Below are 18,235 nucleotides of genomic sequence, written 5' to 3'. Positions count from 1 at the left end.
CGCAATACATTTATTTTTGTTTTTCTTCATCATAATGTAACCAGGTAAGTTCTTGGAGCCATCAAGTCTCAAACAGCTGTACAAGTGATTTTAGTGGCGCTGCTGTCCTGCTTTGTCTGAACAGATAGCTGTTGTAAAATTAATTACCATTAAATTATCTTCAATTCAACAAACCTTTGACTCAGAATACTAATAGAGCCTATATATATATATGTGTGTACAGTTGGTGTAAATTTTATACTAATAGTGCTTGAAGCAGCAAACAAACTAAAGAAAAAATCTGATATTTTTAACATGACTCGAGATAAGGCTTTTTACCACAGTGTACTAGTAATGTTTACATTGATTTTTTTGTTCTTCTTATATCAAAGCTACATCGGGCTATCCACCGAGGGGAATCACACCCTTCATTTCAGCGTTGTAAATCCGTAGACTTGTTCCAGCAGCGGACTTGATGTGTTGGAGACGGCACAACTAATACTTTCTTTCAGTATGTGTACCTGATATGGTCTGGTAGTTAGAGTGCTCGACTCTCACTCAACCTAGCGGTGGCAGATTTTACTCTTTTCCCCTAATATACTAGCCCTTTTAGTCGTGAAGGCGTTATAAAGGGATGGTCAATCTCACCTTAGGTTTGTAAAGTGCACCTCAAGAAATGGTGGTGAGTGGTGTTAACTAACTGCTCTAACTGAATTTAATGACTTGTAAATTAAAGACGCCCACCGTAGATAAACTTCGAAGATCTTCGAGTAGCTTTGCGCGAAATTAATAAACAGTTTTACAGCATAGAATGGCGAAAATTTAAATACCCTTCATTTTGTTTTATTTTTTTCAGAATCAATACCATTATGAACGTTTGTTACAGCATTTGAGGTAAGTTTTGAATGATCGTATGCAAAACAAATACGTTCCCAGTTCAAACACATTTTTCACTTACACTTTCTCAAGAAGCGTTTCGGTTCGGCATGGCCAAGTGGTTAGGGCGCTCGACTCTTAATCTGACAGTTGCGCGTTCAAATCCCCATCACACAAAACTTACTCATCCTTTCAGCCGTGGGGGCGTTGTAATGTTTTGATCAATCCCACTATTCGTTGGTAAAAAGTTACCCAAGAGTTGGCGGTAGGTGGTGATGACTAGCTGCCTTCCCTATAGTCTTACACTGCTAAATTAGGGACCGCTAGCGCAGATAGCCCTCGTGTGGCTTTGGCTAAATTCAAAACCAAAAAATAACATTTAATATTTTGATAATAAAATAATACTCACTGATACTGCCCTTACGCCGCTCCATCATAAGATTGTTTGTTTTTGAATACATCATAAGAACAGATGCATGTTCTGTGAATATTTTTTTCTTCGATTTCAGTTCTTTTGCTTTTAGTGTAAAAAACATTCTCACACATCAATTTATTTTAAATTGTTCAACTGGATGCTGCAGCACGTTCATGCTCAGACACGTAGTAAATTATCGCTTTTTTGGTGCTGTCACTTGTATCTTTAAAGGAAGAGTCATTATGTTTGTGTTACAATTACCAATGGCGACTAACACCCAAAAAATGTCGCCCAAAATATTTTTGGTCGCATTTCGCCATTTTAATCAAAGTATCGAACCTTGAGGTAAACCGGTAACGTAAAGCTTATTCAGAGCGACTTACATAAACCACGTGACTTGTCATTCCCACAGATATATAAGGAAGATTATAACCTCGAGATATAATCAGATATTTAATGGAAAAGACGGCTGCCTAACTTTACATACTACGAAGAACCTGACGACTATCTTTCTCACGGATAACAAAATGTTTTATCTCAGGTGGATAACACTTAACATAGTAGTTATAGCGAAGGCTACTTTATATCTTTCTTGGAAACTGCACCTATTAACGTTCATAAATGAATTATTTTAGAATTTCTCTATTAAATAAGAAGGGTAAAATGAGTGAATGGTTTAGGGGGCATCGAAATTGTGTCGTTAGCATTCTTCTTAGTAGGCTTAATGCAAACATGGAAGTGACAATGAATTTTCTGTACGATGGCTAATACTAGTGTTTTTAATGAGTACGTAGCATTTTCTTGTACAGTTTGTTTATTAACTGTTTAAGAACGAAACTACACAATGAGCTAACTGCAAGTTTAGACCACTGGTTCACCAGATGAGATTCTTTGTTGCATAGAATCTCAGCTATAAATAAATCGAAGTAAAGATTTATAAATTTAATATAAATGGATAGAAAAATGGAGACACTGTTAACCTGGGCAGATTATGCAGGGATTTGAAATTAAATAGAGTTAAAGAGAACACGCTAGTTACGTTGTAGTGCGTAATTTATATATCAGCCAACGTATATAGACACTTTGTTTTATTTTTCTGTATTATGAATAAATATCGGCGAATAAAATAAGCCTGTTTACTGATCCACTGGTTACTGAGGGAATGCTGAGTAGTAGCGGCTGTAATTAGGTTTCAAATCCGTCAAGAGATGGAGCTATGAACTAAAATTGTGTTTTTTGTTTGGAATTAAGCTCAAAACTACACAATGGGCTATCTGTGCTCTGCCCACCACGGGTATCGAAACCCCCTTTCTAGCGGTGTGAGTCCGCAGACATGCCGCTGTGCTACTGGGGGTTGAAAAAAGTTTGAACTTGAAAGAAATGACAAAATCTCAAAGCCAATCTGTTAGCCACTGTGCCTCGGCTAAAAGTACATTGCCGGTTTTAATCGCTTTACTAGATTTGGCGTTTCTTAATGTTAATCCTCTTGGTGGAAAACAAAATTATATATGCGATTTCTATATGGTTTGTTTTTGTGATGGCAGAGCATAGTATTGTAGTTGTATTAACTGAGTACGTGACTGATTTACCTTAAGAAAATGGCATACTGAAAACGTGTTATTTTTAGGTTACATCAGAATCAGGAATAATAAACAAGGGGCGCTCATCAACACTAAGCAATCTGATGTTAAAATGTCTGAAACATTCTTTCTATATATTATTTTTTACAATAACTCGAAACTTTTGTTTGATAATTTCTTGCTATATATTATGTTGTACCTTTTTGTGATAAAAAATTAAAACGTAGAAGATAATAAATGGTATTTAACAATAGATTGAAATATAAGTTATTTATCATCAATGTCTATGTTCTGCTTTTACAAAAATATTTGGGTCAATCTGAACGTAAATGAATAATTTACATGAAACTAAACTGGTTTCTTACGCATTCTTACATTCAAATATCAGTATTTGAACAATTTATCATCTGCGAAGTTCGGCAGACTTGTTTGACTACGTTTTTATGTTTGTTTGTTTTTCGCAATTTTTGTAGGCCTAGCATCATGCGTCTACCACGTGAAGTGTTTAGTCTTTGCTACCAGAGGAAGTTCAAGGTCGAAGTATTTCACCATAAATACATAACACGTAAAAGGTGCCAAATATTATTTTGAAAATGTACTTACGCTTATGCTGTATGTACCATATACAGTGTACAACAAGAAAACAGCTGATAAAGTCGGTGATTTTTCAAGCACAAATCTATTTTTTAATTATAACATATTAGTAGAACCGGATTGGGAGCGTGTGTGTTTTTTCTTATAACAAATTCACATTGAGCTATCTGCTGTGTCTACCGAGGAGAATCCAACCCATGATTTTAGTATTGTAAATTCGTAGACTTAACGCTAACCCAGAGGTGCACCCGGATTAAGAGTAGGGCTGTATAAGCAGCTATTTTGAACCCCTCTAACTCAAGTAATTGGAAACAATAATTGGAACACTGTAATTTTTAATACAATTAAATGTTCACAGGTTTGGCAGTTATTCAAAGAATTACCTTACTGCTAAAATATATTGCCACATTAAAAGTTTCATTTTAAAAATATATACTTGGATTTCCTGAAACAATCTAGCCCTGTGTATAATAGATAATAATGTAAAATATATTCCGCCTACAACCAGTTCTGGCTTACTGTAGTTGCCCAGCCCAGTGGCACAGCGGCATGTCTGCGGACTCACACCGCTAGAAACTGGATTTTGATACCCGTGCAGAGCACAATATTTCATTCTGTAGCTTTATGCTTAATTCCAAAGAAACAAATTTATCGTAGTCGTATGTAGCTGGGCATAAACTTACATGAGTTCCCTTTGAATGGTTCTGTATATTAGGAAGAATAAGTGATAAAATACACATTATAATTTAATATCGGTTGTCTTCGATTCCTTGGATTATTATACATGTAGATGCCGTTTGTCGTTTTTGATACTTAAATTCATAAATAATAAGCAACTTACGTAAGAGAGAGAAACTATTATTTAGTCCACTTTTGTTTCACAGTTGTTGTTATTATTGATTCTGTGCGTGTACACTTAATTACAAAAGAAAACTTTATTTGCTTTTTATTATTGATATAAGATTTGTTTGTTTTGAATTTTGTGCAAAGCTACACGAGGTCTATCTGCGCTGGGAGTCCGTAATTGAGCAGTGTAAGACTAGAGGGAAGGTAGTTAGTAATCACCACCCACCGCCAACTCTTGAGTTACTATTTTACTAACGAATGATGGGATTAACCGTCATATATAATGCCCCCACGACTGAAAGGGTGAGCATGTTTGGTGAGGAATCGAACTCGGGATCCTCAGATTAGAGGTCCAGCGCCCCAACCACCTGGCCATGCGGCGCCGTTGACATAAGTTATAGCTTTCATATCGGATATTTGTCTTTGCATATTTCTCGTAAATGTTATGAAACATGCGTATTTTGATGGCAAGTTAGAATTTTTGAAAAAATATAAAATATATGTCATTTTTATTGTGGATCTAGCTAATTTATTCTGATTTTTTTTCGTTAGAGACAATTAAAAGTACAGGGTTTTCTTTATTTATTTCCATTTTAACGTCAATAGCTTAGCAATCACGCATGTAGTAACTTTTAAAGATCTTACGAACAAAGCACGCTTTGATGAACTTGTTTCATGTTATTGTTGGTCTGATGGCTAGTTTGAGAAACTGCTATTTATAGATTATTATAGCTTTTATCACATTAGTGACTATCTTATGTAGTGTATCTTTATGTGAAATCCTAGGGTTAAACAGTCAAGAGATAAAGGAGTTGCATTGTTATTACTGTTGTTTCCATTAGTTAAACTGGGACTTCAAAAGAGCCCTTTTAAGATTCACTTTGTAGTGGCAGCATGAATCAAATCGATAACGCTGCGGTTTGAATCCTCAAGAGGCGGAACGCCGTTTTCTTACCGTTTCGCTCCAGTTTAAACTGGTTGTTTCCTGTTGAATGTTCGAGATCGAGAAGCGTGATTCGGTCGATTATAGAATTTTGTTGTTGAAATAAAAACGAGACACAGTAGTTTCGATATTGATCTATGTCTATTGCTCAGGTAACCCCTTCACAACTGAAAGAATATACACGTCATATGAAATTATTTGAGTCATAAGCATATGCAAGTATGATAAATCGTTAAAGGCATTTATAAGTATCAACACTCACAAATATGATTTTTTCATTCTATTTGATAACAATTCGGACTAACTGTTTTAAATAAGCTGTAGGAAAACAATGACAGTATATATATATATATCATTAGTTTTGTTACATTTACTTTTGTATAGTTTGGTAATTCATTATAACTAATATTCATAACTTTCCTGTGTAATGTGTGTTTAGTGGTATAGCTGAATGGGTTTGATATTCTGAATAGTAGTTTGGCTGTAAACATATCGTAGGGAAAAGAAGGTAAAGATTAAAAACAAAACCGTTTAACCAATCAATGAGGGAAGGCTGTAGCTGAACAAATAAATATTACGTCATCAAAACCAAGTTGCTTAATAAACCAGCGTGTGGTTTAACATACCGAAGTAGATTTGTAACGTCGGTGGTGTATATGTATTCAGAGAAGCCCGGGCCACTTCTATCTTTTGAGGACCCTGGCTATGATAAAAATATAAAATGAAGACACATTAAAACAATATAAGACAATTATTAGCTCGAATGAAAAGTTAATCATAATTTGAATATTTAATTTGTGCGTATAATTTGTAGCACCAAGCTAAAGGTTTGTGTCATGTTTTGACCTGATTGGGAGGCACATGTCGTAAAAAAATAGGTGTATAAATCTGAGGCCCTTTTGAGCATGAGGCCCAGTCCAAGTGGCCCTCCTGTACATTCCTCTGATTGGCTCTATAAATAGTACTAAGCAAAAATATTAGGACAAATTTAAAATTAGATTTCAGATTACTTTCAAAGAACAATGGAAGGTAAGTCACAGGTGAAACATAAACATTTTATTAATCTTCATGTTTAGTACAAAAGAAACGCAGTGGAAGTGCTGTAGTTCAGCGAACAGTTAATATTTTGTGTGTTCTCTTTTTGCTTTAATAACTACAGACTGTCTTTTAGGCATTGTTGCAAGATATTTAATCAAAGTGTCCTTTTGGATTTTATTTCAAATATCTCTAACACATACTTCTAAAGTTTCTTTGGAAGTAACTTTTCATTTGTCAAGGTTTTAATCTATCAAATCTCATATCTACTCAATTTGGTTGAGATCAGGGCTCTATGGGGGCCATTGCATCATTTGAATGACTCCAACAGCTTCTTTCTTAGCCACATAATTTGTGCTTAGAGTAGATGAGTGTATGGGGACATTATCTTCTTGGTAGAAGAATTCTTTACTAATAATACACAAGAAACTGGGTATACCATGACGGATGAATATCTGATTATATTTGTTCTTGTTCGTTATTCCATCTATTTTGCAAATATCTCCTGTCACCTCAGTAAAAAATACCCACCAAACCACCACACTGTCACCCCATGCTTCATGGTAGGTTCTATGCATTGAAGTAATTATCTTTCACCTTTCTTCCGCTGGATGCATAACCTACGCTTTGAATCAAATATTTCAAACTTGGACTCATCTGTCCATGACACCTTTTTTGCAATCATCAACAGTCTAGTTTTTGTTCTTTTTTAGCAAATTTCAGTCTCTTTACAATATTTGAAGATCGAAATAAAGACCAAATATTGCATTCTCGTTGAGTCTTCTTGATACTGTAGATCTGGACACTTTTCTGTCATTGGGTACATGGTTGTTTATCTTGTGCTTCAAATCAATGGCAGTCTTCCTTCTATCTCGAAGGCTGCTTAAACGAAGGTACTTAACGTTAGTATCATTGAGTTTAGGTGTTCTGTCTCTTCCTTTCATAATTTCAAATTCACCTTTATTGGTCTCAAGATCTAGAGTGTACTTGACAGTGTTTGGAGAGCGTTTCCAGTCTGCAGCAATTTGTCGAGAGTCCAAGCAGCATTACGTGAATCTTCTATGCGAATTCTCTGTTCTACTAACACTTCTCCACGCGTTTTGGACCATGGTTCGAAAACAAAACTTAATACATGGTGATTTATTTGTGGAGTTCTGTTAATTTGATTTATTCTAGCATATATCGATACCATATGCTAGTTCTTTGCTAGCTTCTTTCTAGATAGTTGAGACACTGTACAGGATATCATAATAGTTATTACAGACTCTAAGTTTAATCAGTATGTTCATTCAAGCAGAACACCAATAACATGCCCTCGGTACAAGTATATGAGAATTCTAAAGAATAATAAATTATTCTCACCATGGCTCATTCGGTCGTCTACAGGAACCAGTGAAGAATTACCAGTGTTGAAGTTACCTGCTATAATGACATAGAAGAATTAGCCCTATAAAATGGAAAGAATGATAAAATATTCTCTAGTCCTAATACTTTTACATTAATATATATATATATTATATATATAAACGAATTTTTCGTTTTTGTGTGTTTTATTATTATTATTTACTGGCAAAGTTTCAGTTATCAAATTTCAACAGTTGTCTTTAAGCGGTGTACTAACCAACTGGTAAGCGATCAAATGAATCAATCAGTTAAGAATATCTTAGCCCTAACTGATTAAGTAGCCCTCGCTACTTAACCGCGTCCAGAAAAATTTGAAAGTGGATAACTGCTTCATTGTAGTAGAAAACCTATAAATTACGTAATTAAAAAACAAAAACAACATATAATAGAATTTTTGCATCTGTGTTGCCTCTTATGATCCAACAGCATTAAGTCTCTAAACTTATTATCCTAAAAATGGGGTTTCTATATCTGTGGACAAAGCCCATATAGTACAATATGTAGCTTAACAGTAAAGAAACAAACTGCTTCTACGTCTTAATATATCTAGTGTGCTATATTCACAGTGTCAAAGGTTTTGTTTGCAGTTCTTAATTGTTACCCGTAATTATGGGAATCACAGATTACTCAACAACGTAAGTCTAAAATTATAACGGTCAAACTGTGATTATTTGAACAGGTCAATACACATGCTAATGTGTTGGGCAGCCAAAAGAATCTGTAGGACACATGATGTGTTATTAACAGGAGTGGCAGTTTAGAGATATTCCACTTTCTGTATCTTGGATTATGGTAATCCAAACTGTCACACATTGTTGGTGGATGTTATCTACCGGATTCTTACTTCACATACCAAGTTTCAAAGCAATCCATTAAGAAATACACGAGATATCTGTAATTTTTATTGATTTTTTCCCTCTCACCAGCGCAGATAGCCCTGTTGTAGCTTTGCGCGAAATTCAAAACAGACCAAACAATCCTCTCACCAAAAGTACGGAAGCTTTATTTCATAGAAAAACAGACTTCTAACATATTTGCTACGCTGATAGATCTTTACAACCTTCAACTTGGTGTCAAATTTGATCTAAATGTAAGTCATCTGTGTAAAGTTATTAAACAAAAACTGCTCAAATTTGACCAAAATCTTTGCGCACTCTTACGCAAAAACTCACGTGAGCTATCGATCTAATTTTTTTACTACAGCTTTACCCAAGAGCAAAGGTGACCGTTTTAAATTTTTGTGATTCGGATTAAAGGCAGCTAATTTAGAGCAGCAAAGGTATAGGGTGACAGGACTCGCAAATACACGGGTGTTAGATAGGCTAAGGAAAGTAGATTAGTAGTTTCTAGCTATTGTTTTCCAAGAAATCATACGACTGGACGGTTATTAATTATTACTCACTGACAACTCTTAATCACATATTTGCTAAATATCATGAAATTCTCCTAATTGAAGAGAGTTTAACGCCACATGGTATTACCTTAAGCAATTAGCGTAAATAATAGTGTTTGATACGGCTCTACAGAATGCATGCGGGTGATGACAAGAAACTGTTTATCTAGATTTTATGGCATCACTATCAATATTTGGTTTGAATTTAATGAGCTAAAATCATCCGTAATTTAGGAGTGAAAGACAAAAGAAGACAACTAGTTGTCACCACCAACTCTTGATTTGCTCTTTTCCCAAAGAATAGGGGCCCAGCATGGCCAGGTTCTTAAAGCACTCGACTCGTACGCCAAGGGTCGCGGGTTCGAATCCCCGTCGCACCAAATATGCTCGCCCTTTTAGCCATGGGGACGTTATAATATTACGGTCAATCCCACTTTTCGTTAGTAGAAGAATAATCCAATAGTTGGTGGTGGGTGGTGATGACTAACTGCCTTCCCTCTAGTCTTACATTGCTAAATTAGGGACGGCTGACGCAAATAGCTCTCGTGCACTTCTGCGCGAAATTCAAAACAAACCAAACAATAGTGGGATAGGCCGTTACATTATAACATCCCACAAAGGACGAATATGTTTGGTGGGACGTAGATTCGAACCCACGATCATTATATTGCGACTTATTCGCTTTAACCACCTCACCATGCCGGGCCTGCTATAAATGAAGTTATTAATACTATTTTACATAGGAAAACTACGATCCTTTATTTTAAAGAACCTGGTTAGTTCTGTAAAGTACAAGTCTGTTCCAAATAATAGGGTTGCGATGCTAAAGCTAGTGTTGGTTGCAATTGAGTATCACTTTCAGAGGCGGGTCTAGAGACGGCGAGGCCCTAGGTGAAAGTTATAAACTAGGTCTTTGACATGAGAAAACAAATTCTGATATTAAGTGAAATAAAACATCAATATAAGATCACAACAACTTATTGGATAGGTACAATTACTATTTCATTTCATTTTTCTGCATTTGATAGTTCTAAATTCATCTATAACAGAGGAATAATCTAATACTGAAGCTAAATTATGTTCAATTGACAAAATAGCCAATGCCGATAACCTCTCTTGATACATATTTGATCTTTATTAAGACTCTATTAATTTTAGTTTTGAAAAAAAAAAAAAAATTCTACTGATGCAACTGTAACCAGAATTGCTAATATAATTATTAATACTACATAACTATTAGGATAAACTTCAATTAGATTATTTTTCTTAAAATATGGAGTGAATCACATATGTCTATATTTGGAAGTACAGTTCTGGTACACATTCCTAGTTCCTTAAATAATTCTTCGCCATTTATATCGGAGTCGGACGACTTGTAGTTCTTTAGAACACTGTATAAGTTTTTCATCAGACTTGTTCTTTAAAAATATAATATTGTAGAAAAATCCAAAATTGGTGTAGAAGGTCTTTAACTCCTCAAATCAAGGTCCAACATTTGCACGAATCATGTCAACGATAACATTAAAATATTCAGTTCTGAAAATATATGGAGAGTTAGCACTAGTGTTTTCTGGACTCTCGTAATCAAAATGTATTTTTTCTTATGTAGCCTAATTTCTTTAAAATTACTCATAATGCCCATTTTATCAGCTGTTTCATTGGCAGTCGCTATAGCATTGTTAAATCCGTTTCGTCTATGATCATCTAACCAACATATAAATTCCTCAATATGTTTCAATGTCGTGTCCAACTGCATATTATATTGTTGCCGTACTTTACTAATTGGGATTACTTTTAATAAAATATCGTACCACACTCCTAAAGAAAGTACGAGCTCGTACGACAAAATTGATTCTTGTATTGAACTGCATTCACTGCAAAATGTGGGATAACTGCTTATTTCTGACAGTTTTTCCAGACAATCAGCAATATCTTTTAATTGGTATCAGACAATCTTCACACTCTCCACTCTATATTTCCATCTGATTTTGGCCAAAGATTTGAGAGTAATATTTACAGAAATTTACAGCAAATATACTTGTCAATGCCATAAGAGCAGCTACAAGTTTGGCCCCCAATTTTGGTTTAATTCCTTCAAGTCGCACGTTGAATCTTTTTTTTTTTGGAGGGGGTGTACCTTTTTTCACACCTAACTTTTTTTATTGATGAAGAAAATACCACAGTCGTTATTAATTATAATATGGTGCAATTTATTTGAACGTTTTAATTTTAGCACGGGTATCGAAACCTAGTTTAAGGTGTTGTAAGTCCGTATACATACCGCTGTGCCAGCCTATGGATAATAATGTATGATATCCGAAAATTATTTGTGAACTTCAATAATTATATAACCTTCTTAGTCTCTCGACTGCTAATTAAAAGGCATAATTTTTATCTTAAGGTTTTTCTTTTTCTGAGACAGTCGTTATTTGTTCGTGTTTATTTCTTAGAAGTATGCACTTAAGCTTTCATTGTACCTGTACAAATTATTTGTAGTTCTGAATCAGACTTACTAAACGTACATATATATACAGTAATGCATGGATGCAAGAGAAAAAAACTTTCACCAACGTTTTATGCGTGCTCACGTAGTGATAAGCGAAGTTGGGCTAGTCGAAGATTAGTGTAAGCAAGTTATTGTCTTTCAAGAGGTTCACTTTCACAGAAATCTCTGTGAAGGTAATCCAATATCTTCGATATAGAGTATGTTTACGGGACAGAGATCAAGAGTCAACTGTTTCCGGGCACGACTGCACTTCCGAATTAGGGATATTTTATACATGGACACGGTAATATCAGAATTAAAAGCGTTTATAACACAGAACAGGCTGAGTTTGTATTTATAGTTAGTTATATATGTATTTGCCCGTGATCAGTTCACATGAAGTAAAGATATTTTTTATTCTTTTTCGTTGAACACTTATTTGAATGTACTTCATGTAAAGAAAAGTTGTATAGTATATTGATTTAGGAATATTCCAAAAGTCAAATTATTAAAGCTTTGAATAACTGATCGCTCCTTTACTTTTGCTCCTTGTGGCACAGCAGTATATCTGAACTTACAGCGCTAGAACCCGAATTTCGATACCTTTGTTGGACAGAGCACAAATAGCCCATTGTCTACCTTTATGTTTAACTTCAAACAACAACGATTTTCTACCTCTTCCTCGTATTTAACATCGAGGATCTGTAGAGTGGTAGAGTCATTCCTTGAAAAATAAACTCTACTCAAGCGCGTCCTTATTTTCCATATAATATATTGACGTGCAATGCTGAGCAGCTACTGTACGTTTTCACAAATACATTCATAGATTTATTTTGTAAAATTATAATTTACCATTGTTATCAACAATCTTGCAGTGTCTCTTACCCTATTAACTCCTGCTACCCTTTGACCACGCTGTTAGTATCAGTCTTATTACGAGTATTTGTTCGGAGGTCGCGTGTAGAAAATGTGTAGAGTGCTCGTTCCAAACTCAGCTTTGCACAATAAAGAAATAAAATTAATGTGTCTAAACTTTGGTGAAGAATAAAAGAGTATTTTATAGGCATTCATTCAGTAAACTGGTAAATATTATGAACAAACTAGGTGTAATATATATATATATAGTGTTTATTTTTTCATAGAACACTAATTAAGTAGGTTTGTATGCCATCACCTTCGCGTAAATTTAATATCCAGGTCAATCTTACATTGCCTTCCGGGTTTAAAAATATGACAAATAAATTAAGAATTCCGTATTCCTTATTAACATAAACACCTCACTAAATAGGTATACGATGTCAATATTCTGTTGGTATTCTTAACTTAGAAGTTATTTTTTGGTTCATTTTAACAGAGGCACTTGATGTTAAGTGGAACAGTTATACGGAACAGTTATAAGGGTATTTGAGTGGGTCTGTCGAAATGTTTTAGCTGGTAATGAAAATAAATATGTGGTTTAAACTATATAATACCCTCTCTATCTCACACACACAGATATGTATATACACTCATATATCTTTAACAAGTTAAACAGAGAAACAGTGAAAAGGTCATATACTAAATAAACTAGGATGTAGTGGTGTAACGTGTCTATATACGTACATTTATTTTTATTTTGTAATATTATTATCTTAAGTACCACCTGTGCAACCTTCCATCTCTAGAACTGAATTGGGAACAGCGTGTATAATTACCATTATTCTCTTAGGATGTTTTTTTTTTTAAGTGCGAAATATTTTGCATACCAAATACAAATATTTTATAACCGAAGATGAAACATTGGATCTTCTTTCTTATTTTCGCAGACGATTTAAATTGACTTGATACATTTTATGTAGTGTCACAGAAGTCGGTGGGAAAGCCCTACTTTTCAATCTTTTCCAGTAAAAATGTATCAACGTTACAGGAAAATTACTTTCAGGAAAAGCAGAACATTACATACAATTTAATCCAGAAACCAAAAGCTTTCAGGGCCCTAAGGCGAGTCCTGGACCCCGTCTGTAAAGTGTGCAGTGCATCCGTGACGCACGTTACCACACTTTTCTCGGTCAAATAAACCTTGTTCTTCCACTTTTAATTTGTCTCCTACACCTCTGTTACGTTATTTTCTACATAACTCTTCTAATGTCTATCACTGTAATTCAATAAATTGAAGGTTCAGTTATATACAACCCTGTCCAGGAAACGCAACTAATGGTAAAGTTAGGAACAAGCTGGGATGTTTTTAAACATGATAAAAAGTTTACTTATAATAAAAGAATTCATGAAAAATAAACAGTTGAAACATCGTATTGTTTACCAAATTGGTATTGTTGTGTATGTACGTGGTACGTCTGAGCTATTTAACACATTGTAAAAGACTTAACCTTGAACAAAAATAATGAAATATATCTTTAACTACTTTATCAAGTAAATTAGAGCTTAAAAACTGAAAGTAGAGCAAACACCTGATGCAAAACACTATTACACACACTTTTATGTAAGCAAACAAAAGCAACGTCTTCGCAGCATTTCACGGAAAAGTTTCCAAATGGCATGGCACTGGTAAAATAATGTTTTTTCAATGACATAACCCAGTTTGACATCCTAATCGCTAAATCTGATATCAATATAAAATTATTTATGCAGCCTAGTGTTTCATATCGTGCAATATTATGTTTCTGATACGTATCTTTAAGCACACGTGACGTTCTTGAAATGAGGATGTGTATATATATATAAACATATACAAATACAAAATGAATGATTACATCCAGACATTTGCTTTGCTTGTTTTTTGCAACTATTATGAAGAGACATTCTAATCATAGTTTCAAAGTATCTCATAATGGTAGTACATTGTATGAACGGCTTCAGTAGCAGCTGGACACAGGCTACGTTGTACAAGCACGGGTATTCTTTCACATATAGATTATTTGAGTAACTGACTGACAAATCAGTAGAAGAATGGGTGGATAGAGATATTCTAGTAATTTACGTTCGAATGAGTCATGCAATTGATAATTTGAACAGGTTTTTTGTCCGAGTTTTTTATCACTTTCCTCGATTTAAACTACTCAGCTTTTGTGAATTCAATTTTATCATTGGTTACATCATTTCTGGAAAACTCTCCGGTCACATACAGACACGTTTTCAATTAAGTATCATAATACAGATGTAGTTCACAAGAATACTGTAAATAGGAGGCCATTCTCCTTGGTGGTTAGGCCTTAATCTGTTATAATAGAATATGTATTTTGTATTACGAACACTTTCTTCCTCAACTTTTAGCGATAAAGTAACTCGTTTTCTTGTGCTTGTGGCTGTGTAGTGTCAGACAACAGTTCTGTTATTTTTTCTTCACATTTCCTTCTGTGAAACGTTATGGATGTTAAGTAACTTGCAGTTTTCAAATACGCCAGAGGTAGATAAGTCTTTTTTTTTGTTCATTTCAATCTGAAAAACAAGTGGGAGTGACCTTGGATTTTGTCCGAACCTGAAGACAACTTTCGTTGCGCGTTTCTCGTGACATCAGCAAATAACTGTCACGAATCCAATTCAGCTTTTGGCAACGGTTACCTTAGGTATCGAATCAAAATCCCTGGCTGATTAGTGGCATGCGCTACACCTTCTGCTTAGGTGGTTGACTGCGCAACTGAAGAGAGCACTCTCGTTCCCAGAAACTTAGTGCTTACGGCTTGAAACCAGCGTTCGAAAAAGAATTGACAGTACCAGTTTATAGTTAAAGAAGTGTGTGTGTCGTTACCATTTGTCTGCGAGTGACGTTTTCTATTTCATTTTGCTTTTTTTTATGTTACGGATTCGCTAGATATAATTTTTAACGACATAATTAACCGTAATTATACAGACTTATAAAATGTTGGACGTATTAATTCCGTTCATGGTAACGTGACGTACTGTATTAAATTTTATACTATAATGAGTGCTTATAATTTTGGACAGTGAAATATTCATTACGAGAGATCAAATAATTAGTCGTATGTCAACAGTAAACAACTGAAAACGTACTTTCTTCGGCTGTTCGTCCATGTTTCTAAAGGTATCATTTATCGTTTTTAATATATATCGATGTGCTAATTATGCCTATTTTACTGGAACGTAGAAGATTAAAAGAGATTAGAATATTTTATTCCTATCTATATAACATCTCATTTTGCTTCATTTCGATGAGATAAAACATTAAAACTAACACAAAAATAAAGATAAATGTAAAATTAATAGAAAAAAAACGATAAATTGGCACTTTTTTTCTGTTGTTTGCACGACTAAGAGAACTTTGTGTTGTTTGCTTTACATGTTTTGTATCTTCTGTTATTGTTGAAGGGAATTTTGTTTGGTAATGGATGTAATACTGAGATGGGAAACCAATGGGTTAAATATAAAGAAGTTATTAGTGTTTTGGTATTTTAAAACTTGAACAGCATGAGTTGATGACAAAATAGTCAAAAACACCCGCCGTCCACATAGTTACTCAAAAAGGAATAGTGAGATTAATTACAACTATTATTATTTATTATAAATCCTGCAGAGCGAAAAATGTGAAGTGTGTTTAGGACACATTGCGGCCTCGAACCTTAGACCTTCCAATACATAATCTGTCACGCTAACCACTAGACTTATTCCAATCTTCTGTTGTTGTTTTTGTTTTTAAACTATCACAAAATTTAATTATCATCTCCATCTACTATTTTTTATGTGAACCCTCGTGGTGACAATTTGATAAATGTGATCTTCTAGAAAGTCTACATGTGTAAGAACAACGTGCAGCGCTATCATGAACTAATAGAAGACTACAGATCCTTGATGGTTGAATTTTCTGACAAATATGATCCCCCAGTGGCACGGCAATATGATTGCGGACTTATACAGCTTGACAACGGGTTTGGATACCCATGTGTGTGGGGGGAAAGCACAGATAGCTCTTTGTGTAGCTTTGTGCTTAAGAACAGACAACAAGTGATAATCATATCTTAACAAAGTTACTTTGGAAGTGACATCTTAATAAAACGTATTGTGGTTCGGTATTGTTTATTTCATTGAAAAAACATATTGTCAACGTCTCTGAATGATGAGTTTGGTTGATGTTAAACGCAAAGTTACACAAAGGATTATCTGTCCACCACGGGTATCGAAGCCTGACTTTTAACGTCACCAGACGTATCGCTGAACCATTTGGGGCATCTCTGAGTGAGGACTATCTTTTGGAGAGGTTAATATTTGAAACAATATTATTCTGTCGAGTTTTAAGTGTATTATTAAGATGCTGGAGCGATAGAAGTTTATAACAGTTTTTTTTAACTTATTTTATTGTTTACATCTTGCATCTAATGACTATTTCAGAAGACAAGTTGTTATAATTTAGTTATCGTTGGAAATTATCCGATATCTACTATTCACAAGCGTTTATGTGTTCTGTAAGTTAAAATTGTGTTCTTTTTTAGCGTTGCTTTTATTAATAAGTTTGGTTAGAACGTCAAATATATATATATATCTATATTTTTATCATTTTAATTTATTGTAAAGATTATTTGTACATATAAAACCTACTAGATCTTGCAATTTGAAAAAAAATCCTTTTTATGATTTTTCAAATGGCGTGTAAAACGTAATTTTTCAACTAACATGAACTACACTTCTATGTATTTTTATATTTTTGTAAAAATATAAAAAACTTGACTTTGGAGAAATGATAAATTTTATTGTAACGATAAACAAAACCTTGATAAATTGATGAGTATTCCGTAGAAAATCATAAGTAACTTATTTTCATCCCGGTAATATTGTGATCTTATGAATTGTTGTAGTTGGAAAACTGGGTGTTCAGTATATAATTTAAGAGAAAGTGTAGAAGAACCTAGATTTTTCTAGCCAAAATCCATAAAAATCTTCATTTGCGTGCTACATCCTATACGTTTTTAGCCTGTTTTTCCTAAAGATGAAATGGAAGGTCCTAAACTGGCCGAACCTAGCTCCTACAGTGTTAAAGCTGCGAGTTTTTTTTTACTCTCTAATGTATAATGGATATATTATGTTAGGATTCGAAACACCATTTAACGGGATGCGGAAAAACAAATACTTTTTACTTACATTTTGAATAATCCAAGGAATGTCAGTAGCTAGTTTCTTGGGACTAGAAGCATCTTTCAATAAGATGAGCAAGAAAAAAGAAAGAAAAAGAAACACGTGAAACAAATGATCGTTCTTTCCAAATGAACAAAAGTGTTACCTAACTAGCAATATTGCTAGTAAGGATCTATTAACCAATCGGATTATTCGAGAGTATTACATTCTACTAAGTGCATATATATTTTATAATATGCTGATGAATGGATATGACAACAGTTTTATTTTTCTTCAATTATGCTGACTACACGATATATTAGAAAACATTAATAACAACACAGTGATAACAAATAGTCTTACATTATTTTGGCCCGGCATGGCCAACCGTGTTAAGGCGTGTGACTCGTAATCTGAGGGTCGCGGGTTCGCATCCCCGTCGCGCCAAACATGCTTGCCCTCCCAGCCGTGGGGGCGTTATAATGTGACGATCAATTCCACTATTCGTTGGTAAAAGAGTAGCTCAAGAGTTGGCTGTGGGTGGTGATGACTAGCTGCCTTCCCTCTGGTCTTACACTGCTAAATTAGGGACGGCTAGCACAGATAGCCCTCGAGTAGCTTTGTG

The 18,235-nt window shown here is 34.4% G+C and overlaps 1 long non-coding RNA gene across 1 annotated transcript in view; it reads right to left on the bottom strand.

The window, feature by feature from the left end:
* Positions 1 to 6,320: 6,320 nt before the first annotated feature.
* The window catches only part of LOC143225728 (uncharacterized), a 29,929-nt gene continuing 18,014 nt past the window's right edge, over positions 6,321 to 18,235 (bottom strand). The window contains exons 2-3 of the long non-coding RNA XR_013014010.1: positions 17,638 to 17,690; positions 6,321 to 7,690 (exon numbers count right to left, since the gene is read on the bottom strand). This is a non-coding gene — a long non-coding RNA (uncharacterized LOC143225728). The remainder of the gene's footprint in view (positions 7,691 to 17,637; positions 17,691 to 18,235) is intronic.

This window comes from Tachypleus tridentatus, chromosome 9, assembly GCF_004210375.1.
Source record: "Tachypleus tridentatus isolate NWPU-2018 chromosome 9, ASM421037v1, whole genome shotgun sequence".
Lineage (NCBI taxonomy): Eukaryota > Metazoa > Arthropoda > Merostomata > Xiphosura > Limulidae > Tachypleus > Tachypleus tridentatus.
This window is presented reverse-complemented; position numbering and strand designations above follow the sequence as displayed.